We start from the raw sequence: 12,443 nt of genomic DNA on the forward strand, positions 1-12,443 counted from the left end.
AACCACACTCAACAACCTCATCACAGACGGGCAAAGTTACTGCAGACAGCCCACAGAAACCCACTAGATTTTATTTTACCCTTACTCCCAGAATCGCACACGCACACAGTGCTGCTAGGTCAGGAAATGGAAACCAGAGAAACAGCAGCCACACAGCTGGTCACAGAACCGTAATTCATTAGCAAATTCAATCCTGCAGCAAGGTCACACAATGTCACTAAAGCATCTTCTGCACACAGTGCATACTTCTGTTCCTGACTTTCATTTCATTACCTGCCTATGAAGCTCTAGCCCAGCACAGTGTGCACTAACCAAGCCCCATTTTAACCACCCAGGTTAATGTTCAATCCAGAGAAGTGGCACATGCAGTTCAGCACAAAGCAACTTCCCAGTTTCTTGTATCATATGGAGAGACTGGAGAGTGTGCAATCCAACAGGGTGATAATCAATCCTGAGATACTGCCCTACGTAACTGATCTTCACAAGTATCTTTATCATCTTGCAAGGTAAGGAAGCTAAGGTACAGTTCACTTATGAAATGCTCTGAACCTTAAGATTTACTATCTTCACTATAGCATTAGATAAACTTGAAAAACATAGGATTTTACACTTATTTTTTAAAAAAAACAGTCAGTCTGCACTACCTTAGGCTCATGCTTGAAACTGAAATTTCAAAATATTTATTTTGGTTGGCTGCAAGAAGAGTTACTTTCAGCCAGAAACCCTCTTGACAGAAATCCCCGCTGACACAAAATTACTGTGATATTCCTCACAGTATGGCTTATTCAAATTTTACCTTTACTGATGAAGATTTCCAGTCAGTATTTAAATAACATGGCTGTTCCTAGACTGGTAACAATTAAACCCCATGAATTCAAAGTCACAGTACTTTTGATTAACAGTAGTTAACACCTGGGATGCATTTGATACAGCTATACTCGATGGAATGATCTCAAAACATTTGGCTAAACAAGAGTCTACTGCACTACTCCTACAAGAGCATTTCAGATATTCAGACCACTGATATTCCTGAACAAATGTAAAATCTGTTACAAATATGTCAAGGATGGCATGTAAAGGTACTGCATACCTTCCCCAGATGAAACTTGTCTTTTATGTTTTTCACAAAATCTGTGCAAATTTAAGGTCCCCAAGTGCTAAAATGCAATCAGCTGACTTTCACACTTATAGTGAAGCTTTCATTACACTGTAAGCATATCCCGCTGTGTTAATCCCCTTACAATGCAATTATCACCTACCAGATGGGATGGAGCATTTAACAGGCTAAGGGGATTATCTTGTCCTTTGCTCTGCCTCAGAAAAGTGCAGAGATGAGCAGTTGCCTTTAACTGCATAAAAAGGACAGTGAAATGCTTTGGCGAAGCTATCTTCATCAATGAAGGGAAGCTGGAGTCTCACCCAACTACTACTCCTAAGAAGCAGAAAAGAAGCTTCTCACAAGTCCCAAAGAATTCTTTGGCACTCCTTTAACAATACCTGGGATAACCCACATAACCTTCTCTTGTGATAGATCACCAGAATAACAACCGAATTATGACAGAAAGCAAGTCACTGATGCATATGTAGTACTGTACTAATGCAATAAGAAACCCTGAGCTACAATACAGGAGCTATAAGGGGCAAAAACCATTGTCTTTGACCCAGCAGATCTTGATCTTCTTTCTGCAAAGGTTTACAGGTGGCTGTCTACATATGCACTGTAAAGATTTCTGAGTCAATGGGTCCAAGCTCTCAAAATATATGTCTATAGCTACTGCAAGAAAGTTAGTATGTCCAAATATAGTCTTTCTACTGAAAAGTTGAAAGGTATTTTTAAATTCTCCACCAAATTCAAACTTTCTAAAAGACTATTTTCTATACTGAAAATCATAAATGACAGTGGCCCAAAAAACTAATCAATACTATTCCCTGAAAACTGATGAAGTACAATGATACTAATATGGAGTCTGACAAGGGCATGGTTATAAAGAAAGAAAATAAGAAAACTTCTAATAATTAGATAAATATTGATTTTTTTATTGGAAATCCATAATTCTACATGACACCTAACAGAACTCCGCTGATGAACTCCAGAGAAAACAGAGCAGGCTGCAGCTGTAGGGGAACAGGAGAAGGCTGAGGAGCCTGCAGTGCACCTGTCTGCTACCCAGCTGCACCACTGCACCCAACTACCCTGAAGACCTTCGAACACTTTTTGCTGACACTTTCTCAGAACAGCATTTTTGTACATGATTTTGTGTTGTTCAAAGCTGCCACATGAAGCAGCCGCATGCAGTGCTCAAGCTGTCCAAACTCCCACTGAGGGAAGTGGTACAGGCACTGGAGGGCATTCTGGCAAGCGCCCGCACCCCTAACAGGATTCCACTGCACTAAAATGAGCTGTCACCTGTTCTTAGGGTGAACCACAGCACAGATCACAACAGAGAAATGTGGTGGTACAATTCACACCACTATTCAGCCCTGTCACAAAACTAACAGCACAATAACATGAGGCAAGCTGCTAAAAACCAGCAACAGGGAGAGCAGGAATTGGGATTAGAGACTTAAGCTGCTGTAGCCAGGTTGCTTACTTTGTGCTCATTCTGAAGCTAAAACCAGCAGGCAATTTATCTACTTCCCAATAGTCACTGGTGACAGTAAACGGCTGGCAGACTTCTGAATCAGAGCACTTATCCCCATGCAGACTTTTATATTACAGCAGGTTTATGCAATGACAGTGTCATACTGTTGCCAGGTTAGCAGCAGGCACCTTCCAATCCATGATAACTTATTCCAGTATTCACTAACATGCTCATTAGTCACTCATGCTACAAGCATATGGACAGATACTGGAAAAACATTGTTGTGGTTCTCTTTGTAAAAAGGTGCAAGAATAACTGGGTCTGTGCCAAATGCAGGCAGATCTGCACATGGAACTTAGTTGCTTATTTCCTAGGACAAGAATCCACTGGGAAACCTCATACAGAGACTGCAGCTCACTTTTCACAGACTGACAGATCACTGCCCAATCAGCCATGAAAGTAAATACAGAAAAGTTCATGAAGCCCTTACAAACAGATCTTAAACCCTTTGGAAAGTAACAGTGACGTGAGGTTTTTGACCTTCAGGTACAGGGTCTAGACTGGTGAGGTGAAGAAAGGTAAAAATCAGCTCTTGTATTTCAGTTCCTCTTTCATATATACACACACACACATATGTGCCAACACAATCTCACACGAGTGGTATGCCAATTTCATGGCAATTTTATTACGAACAAAATTCTTGTCTCTCAGACTAATGTCATGCAGATCCCTCTCCTAATCCTCTAATTACTCTTCCCGTTCTACTCTGGGAACTCAGTTCTCTGTGGCACAAGACACACTGGCAGTGTAATCATTCATTAAAAATGTAAAATGGTGCACTTAGGTCAAGTCATTCTTTAGCATAATGTTGCAAAAGTACTTACAACTCCTACTGGTAGTCCCATGCAAAATATTATTAGAAAATAATGGTGACAGAGGAAAGAAAGGGAAGGAACTACATATTAGGATGGAGTTAAGAGAACTAATCTAACACAGGGCCACAAACCACACTGTCCACTTCTGATGAAATGAACACATGTGCTTCTTTCAAAGCACAAGCTGCACCTGGGTCAGGGCAACCCCTGGTATCAACAGAGGCTGAGGGATGAACAGATCGAGAGCAGCCCTGCCAAGAAGGACTTGGGTGCGTTGATGAATGAGAGGCTGGACATGTACCAGCAGTGTGCACTCACAGACCAGAACATCAACTGGATCTTGGCTATCCAAGTACTTACAACTCCTACTGGTAGTCCCATGCAAAATATTATTAGAAAATAATGGTGACAGAGGAAAGAAAGGGAAGGAACTACATATTAGGATGGAGTTAAGAGAACTAATCTAACACAGGGCCACAAACCACACTGTCCACTTCTGATGAAATGAACACATGTGCTTCTTTCAAAGCACAAGCTGCACCTGGGTCAGGGCAACCCCTGGTATCAACAGAGGCTGAGGGATGAACAGATCGAGAGCAGCCCTGCCAAGAAGGACTTGGGTGCGTTGATGAATGAGAGGCTGGACATGTACCAGCAGTGTGCACTCACAGACCAGAACATCAACTGGATCTTGGCTATCCAAAGCAGCGTGGTCAGCAGGGTGAGGGAGGGGATTGTGCCCCTCTGCTCTCCTCTGGTGAGACCCCCCGGAGAGCTGCATCCCCCTCTGGGGTTCCCAGCATGGGAAGGACATCACCCTAATGGAATGAATCCACAGAAGGGCCACCAAGATGACTACAGGGATGGAGCACCTCTCCTATGAGGAAAGGCTGAGAGAAATGAGATTATTTCGCCAGGAAAACAGAAGTTTTGAGGGTATTTTAATTATGGCCTTCCAGTACCTGAAGGGAGCCTACACAAAATATGGACCATGTACTGACAGGACAAGAGGGAAATGTTTTTAAACTGACAGCGAGTAGGTTTAAATTAATGTTACGAAGAAATTCCTTACTGCGAGGGTAATGAGGCACTGGCACAGGCTGCCCAGGGAATTTGTAGATACCCCATCCCTAGAGTTTTCAGGTTGGATGGGGCGGTAAGCAACTTGTTCTAGTGGAAAGTATCTCTGCCATGGCAGGGGTCTGGAAATAGATAATCTTTAAGGCCCCTTCCAGTCTAGGCCATTCTACGATTCTATGTTTAAAACTCACAACATCAAGCAAAATGCAGTCAGAAACATGGTAAGACCTTTAAATTCTTCTGTGGAACATTTCCTAACAACAGGAGAACTAGAAGCACTATGTTATACAAATGTTATGAACTTGAAGGATCCAATAACCAGTTTGCTGTGGTCATTGACTTTATCCTTCAGCTGAGAAAATAACCCAAAACAACAACAAAAAAAATCAATACTTATTTTAAGATATAAAGAGAAATATTTTTAATTGGGAGGAATACTGCAGTACAGCATAATTCAGCACACAAAAATGTCTCACCAATAACTGAAAATATCTTACTGAAACTGAATTTGTATGAAAAGCTATTAAAAATTTTGTCTTAAGATGCAAGAAAATCTTTCTCAAAATTTACTTATAAAGTGGTTCAATGATTGTATATCGATGTTAGTTTAACATCCTGAAGCAAATTACACTATTAAAAAATGAAAACTAATTATATTTTTGTTTTGCCTTATTACTTTAGCCAGTGCCTGAGGAGCTCACACCATTAACACTGCCAAATCTAAACTAAGATGGTACTATAACATCTCGCAGGAGAATGAATACTTTTAATTTTCCACAGAGTAGAAAAACTAACACTGAACTACAACTGATTAAACTCATCATCTTCATGAGATTAAAACTATACACAGTAATACAAGTTGGAAAAAAAAAAGAGAAACCATTTTAGGAATTCTAGCAGTATCTTCCCTTTCCTGCCTCTCCAATGACTACAGTGTTGCCTAGGTCTTAATAAGCAAAGGCAATAATTTACTGTATTTCTTTTCTGTCACAAATCACTGTTTTCACAGAAGATGACATACTTACACATCGGAAGGATCTACAAAAGTGACCCTTAATGAGCCTTTTAGTGAGAAACAGACTCTCTCAAAACGCCTATTAAAAATTACATGAAACACCAAATGAGCCTGCAATTTAAGTCAAAATACAGAATCTGGAACCCAATCAGTTGGCTTGCTAGCATAAATTCAATTTATAGTAAAAACTAATACAGTTTATGGTCCTATTTCTCAGTGTCAAAGATAATTCCTATTTAACCTTAAGTGGAACTGATATACAATAGAATATATATTACCAAGTTGCTAAGTGCAAAAAATCTGTCAAATCCCAAACTTTTAGCAGTAAGATAAAGCTATCTAAAAGTATATGAAAAGTACACTGGTAGAAACAGATTTCATTTTCTACATGAAAGACAAAACAAAACCAGAAGTTGAGATCCTTTGTTTTCTCATTTCATAATCGCAGTCTGTCCACTTCTTCAAGGTGAATGATAACCTCTACCAGTACACCATATGACTATGCTATGATAAGAAACAACTTTGTAGTCAGAACATCAAAAGAACATCGTCATGGCAAACAGAATATTTCACTATATTTCTCTTTTTGTTAAAAAGGTGGGGTTTTTTCCTTGATTAGCTTAATACTGGCACAGTTTTCTACCCATTGTAAGAATACAATAGTTTAATAGGTATTTTGTTAATGTTTTGTTTATGTGTGACCCTGCCTTGGCAGGGGGTTGGTCTAGATGGTTTCCTAAAGTGCCTTGCAACCCTAATGATTCTGTGACCTTTGACAACTGGCTTCACATTTTTTTAAGTTATATCAGTCTTCAATTTCAATCTCAACATGGAAGACTAGAAGACCACCACAACATCAGAGACAAACCTGTCAAAAAACTTTTAAGTTGGATAGCCTTTAGGATAAACTCCAGGTACATGTGTCATATGATAAATTGATTGTTTTCCAATTTCACACAGCACTGCAGAAAATAACAGCAACTACAGACTTACACAGGTCAAGTCTGAATAGTTGAAGATGTTAACTGATCTCCTTAAAACACTGCATAGTCTCTCCTCTCAAAAAGTAACTATGACAGACAAGATGCACAGCAACCTAAATGCAGAAACTCCACACAAAAATTTTGAGCACCAAAGAAATAAAGGACATATAGTTATGATTTTAGACTACCCTCCACTCATATTCTCAAGAACAATCATCTGCAGGGTGAAGTTTTACAAATATTCTACGAAGTATAATAATGCTTTCAAAAGCTACACTAAAACTGAATCTATGCTGCATATAAACTATATCCAAGAAATGGCAGTCCCTAACATCAAACAAGCCACAGAAATTCTCCTGAACAAGATCAACATGCTAACTAACATGTCGTTAATCATCTTTAACTCTTACAAAATAAAGATTTTAAACACTCCTGAAATAGCACAGCAGGAACAGGAAAAACTATCCTACAGTAAAATACGAATAAACCAACACTGAAATTACTAAAGCTGAACTTGAAAACTGTGATTATAAGAAACTCTATTTTGTCTTGTAACACGGTTGATGCCATGCCCATCCTGGGACAAAGCCTTACAGGTTCTCCTTCTGGTACAGACACAATGCTTGAAATATATTAGCAACCAACAGTAGTTTGGGATATGACTTCTTTGTAAGCTGGATGCCTTTTATGAGTCTGATCAATGAGTTATACTCATAGGGAAAATAATCTTCTGATAGACCATTCAACAAAATCCAAACACATACAAACACATACACTTCTGCAAATCTGTTGCTGCCTTTCTTGTATTTTCAAATACAAGAAAGGCAGCAACAGATCTGCAGAAGTGACAAGGGCAAACAAGCTTGCATTCCATCTAGAGCAGTTTGGGGAGAAATCAGGATGATGCCACATGCATTCCACCTTAGTCAATGATATGACCTGAGAAGGAGGAACGTGTCTCCTCTGCAGACATGGCAATGAAATCGCAGGTCCTGACTACTGCACACATCTGCACACCCACACACACACCGTAAAACACACACATGTATTTTCTTGTCAAGGCCGTGGTTTATTGTCCATTGGGAACAATGACTACTTGTCTGATATTATTATAAAAATAAACTTTTCCTATAAAACCTGGTACTTGGTTATTGTAGGAATGGGTGAATCTCAGGAGAAATTCAGCTGTGAAGTCCGTAAATAAATAAGCAAAAAGCCCTCAAAATTCCATTCCAGAAAGATAATGAAATGTCTTTCATTATAAAGAAATGAAATCTCATAATAAACTTATCACTGCAGTGACACTTTTCCTGGCTCCTAAAAATGTATTTTGTGAGTTCCTCTCAGCCACTATTTTACATCTCAGCCATAATAAAAAACTACCATTGGAAGGTATCAGAATGGCACCTTCCTGCCTTCTTTTGCTTGACAACCTTTGACACATCCCATTATGTAATTCAGAAACACACTGGTTGAAAACTACTTGCAGTTTAAACTAAAAATTGATTTTGTAATTGAAAAACATTGCAGTTTGCCATATAAGCTTTTAAGTATTTCATTGTTCACATAACAAGTTTAGTTATTTTTCAGCATTTTCCCTTTTGTAACAAATCAGAATAAGATAACCTCTTATTGAGCAAGTTCATCTATTTGAATTTTATTTCCAATTTCATACCTGGGCTTGCCTTTTTTGTTGCTTTCTGGCACGTTCCTTTAAAAAATAAATAAAAAAGACAATTTACCCAATTAGAAATTCTAGATCTACTCAGATACCCTCTGGAGACTTGCTTAGTAGAGCATATTCAGCCATAAAGCTCAGCTTTAGAAGACCAAAAACCCCTAATACATTAAGTTCTTTAGATATAACAAAATCCTACAATTTCCTCCAGGTCCCAGAGAAAGAAGCTGGAATGTGGCATTTTGTTAAACACTGTGATCTTCAAAGCAAACTGATAAACATGGAACTTCTGTGCTCAGCAATGCATATGGCCAAACTCACATGATGCATGTGCAGTCTGAAAGCTGAGAGGATAAGGTAATTGGAGAAATGAACCCATAAAGCAAAATCACACTAAGCACATGCACATTGTTCTGAATTACTCAGAAATGTGACAGATTCTATAAGTTTCTCATGAAAGCAAAAACAGAAATTGTGACCAAAGCCAATAGTTCAAAGAAGTTTGCACTTCCTACTCTAAAAACTCATTTCTGTATGAAGTAAGTCATACAACTGGTTATAAGTAACTTCAGCTGAAAATTCAAAGAGCAATGTCAAGATGAGGCAAAGGATACAGAGGGAGCAAGAAGCTTGTGTCTCAAAAAATTTGTTCCATCTTGTACTGGCAACAGAAAATGGGATTTTAACAGGGACATACCATTCTGACCTCAGAGTACTGATTAGTCCTCTCTTCAGGTCAGTACTCCCCCTCTGCTAGAATGCACTAAAACAGGGCAGTTGTTCAATACATGTCTTGCGACACGTGTATGGGATGTAGCAGAGAAAAGATTCTTAAGGGACATAAATGCACTCCTATGAAGGGAGCTAAGCAGGTTAAGTGATAATCAGACTGGCTATAAGCCAAGTTTGGAATTCTATCATCTTAACTCACTGAATCTCCAGACAGGTCAAATATGTTCAAAAATACAAAGAAATACAGTATGACTTCATATAAAAAGCTCAGAACAGTTCTGGGAGAAGAAAAACACTTTTAAGACTTTTCATTCATCACTGGCATTTAATAGTCATCATGTATTAAAAAGATTTTTAATAGCAATTTTAACAGAAGTTAACTAAGTAAGATTAAGTAGTTTGGATTCCAGCTTCACAATTAAGACAGCTGCAGTGCTGAAGTAATTTTTCTCTATCAACTGTTACAGCTTTGATATCAGCATGACATACTTTGCCACCTCTGTTGTTTGGTATCATTCAAAGCTGCTCAAAAATATTTTCCACAAACAATAGATAACTCAGGCAACGTACAAATGGACCAACACAGCTTAAACTGGAAAACAAATCAGGTCCTCATATACTCCAAGCCAGCACTATAGTCTGACTTCTGAAGCAGAGGTAACTGCTCCCAATATCAAAGAAATAATACAAAGGTTTCATTGTGAGGAGCAGCTCAAAAACCTTTCATGTTGATGAATCCTCTAAGAAGTTATCAAAACAAAAGAAAACCTCTGGTGGAGTACACTTACATTTACACTGAAATCAGAATCTGCCAAATCAGAAATTTTTACAAGGAAAGCTAGTGGTGAGGAAAGAGAAAACAACACTCAGATTTTAGGGAGGCTGTATCCCTCCAGGGGATCAAAAGTGAAAATGGCCTGCATCAAGGACACTGTCAGGGCAGGAGGTGGTATCACAGGGATGGGAGTAGATGAGTTGGAAACATGAAGGTCAGCTGGGCCTCACAGGCAAGGGAAGATGGCTGCAAGGACAGTCTTGATATGTTTGTCAGTCAGCAAGTACCATTATCACATGCCTGCTCTATTGGTGGCAGAGTTTTTTTTTCCCATTTCTCTTACCCTTGTTGCGGTCCCTTACATGACACCTAAGCCAAGCTGACAGAGTTTCATCTGCAAAGTGCCTCCAGCTCTCTCTGTAGTCGCTGCCTTACACACTGTTCAAGCAATATTTAACACTTCCTACACACCCAAATCAGTTGAAACCAAAAATGCCCATTGATAAGCTTCCTAGATCTGAATTCCTACAAAATATTAAGTCTTATCAGATGATGTGTGTCACAATATATATTAGGCATTCTGCATCTGTTCACTAGACACTGATTTTGTTGGTTCAACAAACCACTGGTTTTGTTGGATTTACTGTTTAAAAACTTTTGCACTATATATCAGACATGCAGATGAAAGCTTGTAAACCAAATAGAAAAAACAAATTCTGAAGTGTTAATTCAATTTTGGTTCATAATAACAATTTAGGTGTTTTCATCATGCCAAATCTCATTTATTGTACTAGAAGAATAAAAGATTAAAAATTAAAGAACAGGGGTCCTTTGACTTTTTATTTGCTTTCAGCTGATATTCTCAGCCAGGAGGCTAGATTTCTGCATCTGTACTTCAGCTAAAAGGGCAACCATTGCCCCAGCTGGGACATTTCCACATCAGCTTTGAACAGGCTCCTCTTTCCAGGAATACTGCAGTTATCTTTTTTTGTTTGTTTGGGGGTTTTTGGGGTTTTTTTTTTTTTTTGGTTTGTTTGTTTTGTTTTGCACAGCACCAATTCTACTAACTTTTTAAGACAGACATACTGCCTTCCTATTTCTTCCTGGACAGAGTCAAAACTTCCATGTTTGGTTAATCTAAAATACTGTATTTTAAATAAGCCCTGGTTTCCTGAGCATTTCGTGCAGTTAAGCACTGTACAGTGAGATATGCAGCATGCTTAAGAGAGTAACAACAGAATATTTTCTTCTTTCATTACTCTGATGGAGTTTGTTGACATTAAATAAATCAGTACTACTAGAGATAATTTCTACTCCAGCTTCTGCCAAGGTGTGGGGTGGGGGAAGGTGTATTGTTGGTGGTTTCGGGTGGGGGTTTTGTACAGGGAGCACAAGGTAGATAAATCTTAACTGAATAAGAGAGCTGCTACTTTTTATCTTCTATCAGTACATTCACACATACAGTCTTTAATGTAAGCTGCTACCATTTGTTTGAAGCACCTCAGGAAAGACGTAATAACAGTATTTTTCATTTAAGTTGAATTTTAAGAAATAAAGGCTTCCTTCTGGTTTTTTTTTTTTTTTTGTTTTGTTTTGGTTTTTTTCCTCCTGGAGGTACTTTAAAAATAGAAATAGCTGAGAATATTTCTGGCCAAAAAATTTATTCTGCACATACAGCACATCAAACATCTTGTCTTACCTTAAAATACAACTGGAAAATTCAAAACATTAAGTATGTTTAATATATTGAACACTTGAAGGAAAAGAAGTATTTATGAGCTGCCACAACCTCCTGGCAGCATACTTGCCTCTCAGTGACTCTCCTTCTTCAGACTAATGTTATGGTCTGCAAAAGCAGAAACACTTCCCAGGAGCACAGACATGTTGAAGTTAAATTCATTTATGGGTTTTTGGCGTGTCCTCCTAAAACACACGTATGAGTCTGTGACTCTTCAGGGCAAATGAAAAAATCCAAGTCAAAATTACAAATTTTTACCCTTTACCTTTTACCCTGGTTTTTATTAAATGAAACTCTTCAGATGCTTCCTAAATATTCCAGGGCCTGTTTCTTGTAACCTTCTGATTACACAGCCAGGCTATGTTGTGATTACAGCTATACCACGTTCAGACATATAATAAAGCATGACAAAACAACTTAGAATGTTTTCACATCATATCTGAAGTACAAGGCCAACCAGTCTTAAAAAAAATTGCTGATCTTTTAAAAAAGATAATAGAAAAGTACCAGAGTTAGTTAAGAGTCTAAATTTCTGAACTGCAATTCCTCATAATTTTCATTATTTAAGTGATACTACTCCACAGTGGAAAAGATAAATCATACACTGCTATCCCTACCATGCTATCACAAATGCAATCAACAAGTAGAATTAAGGAAGTGGTAAATGCACCTATCATGCCTTTCCACTGCACTAATGTTCCACATGTTTAATTTAAACCTCTCCAATCACTCTGTTGTTCATTAAAGCTGTCAAAAATTGAATTAGACTAGCTATGCACGCTCTCATTTATGCACATGAACTTTAGTCAGATTTCCATATTGTAAAAATTTGGCTTTATGCTGTAAACTTTGTTCAAATATCAGTAACTGAAATAACATACCAGTTTTAAATTAAAAGCAACTCTGCTTGGAATGGACAGACTTCACACCACAACACTGTAAAACAGAGCTATCTCAAATTGGCAGACTAAGCTCAGACTGCAAA

At 38.3% G+C, this 12,443-nt stretch overlaps 1 protein-coding gene across 1 annotated transcript in view; it reads right to left on the reverse strand.

The window, feature by feature from the left end:
* CNOT2 (CCR4-NOT transcription complex subunit 2) overlaps positions 1-12,443 on the reverse strand; it is an 85,657-nt gene that overhangs the window by 34,968 nt on the left and 38,246 nt on the right. The window lies entirely within an intron of this gene.

The sequence above is a fragment of the Onychostruthus taczanowskii genome, unplaced genomic scaffold (genome assembly GCF_017590055.1).
Source record: "Onychostruthus taczanowskii isolate IOZ18803 unplaced genomic scaffold, ASM1759005v1 scaffold35, whole genome shotgun sequence".
In the NCBI taxonomy this organism is placed as follows: domain Eukaryota; kingdom Metazoa; phylum Chordata; class Aves; order Passeriformes; family Passeridae; genus Onychostruthus; species Onychostruthus taczanowskii.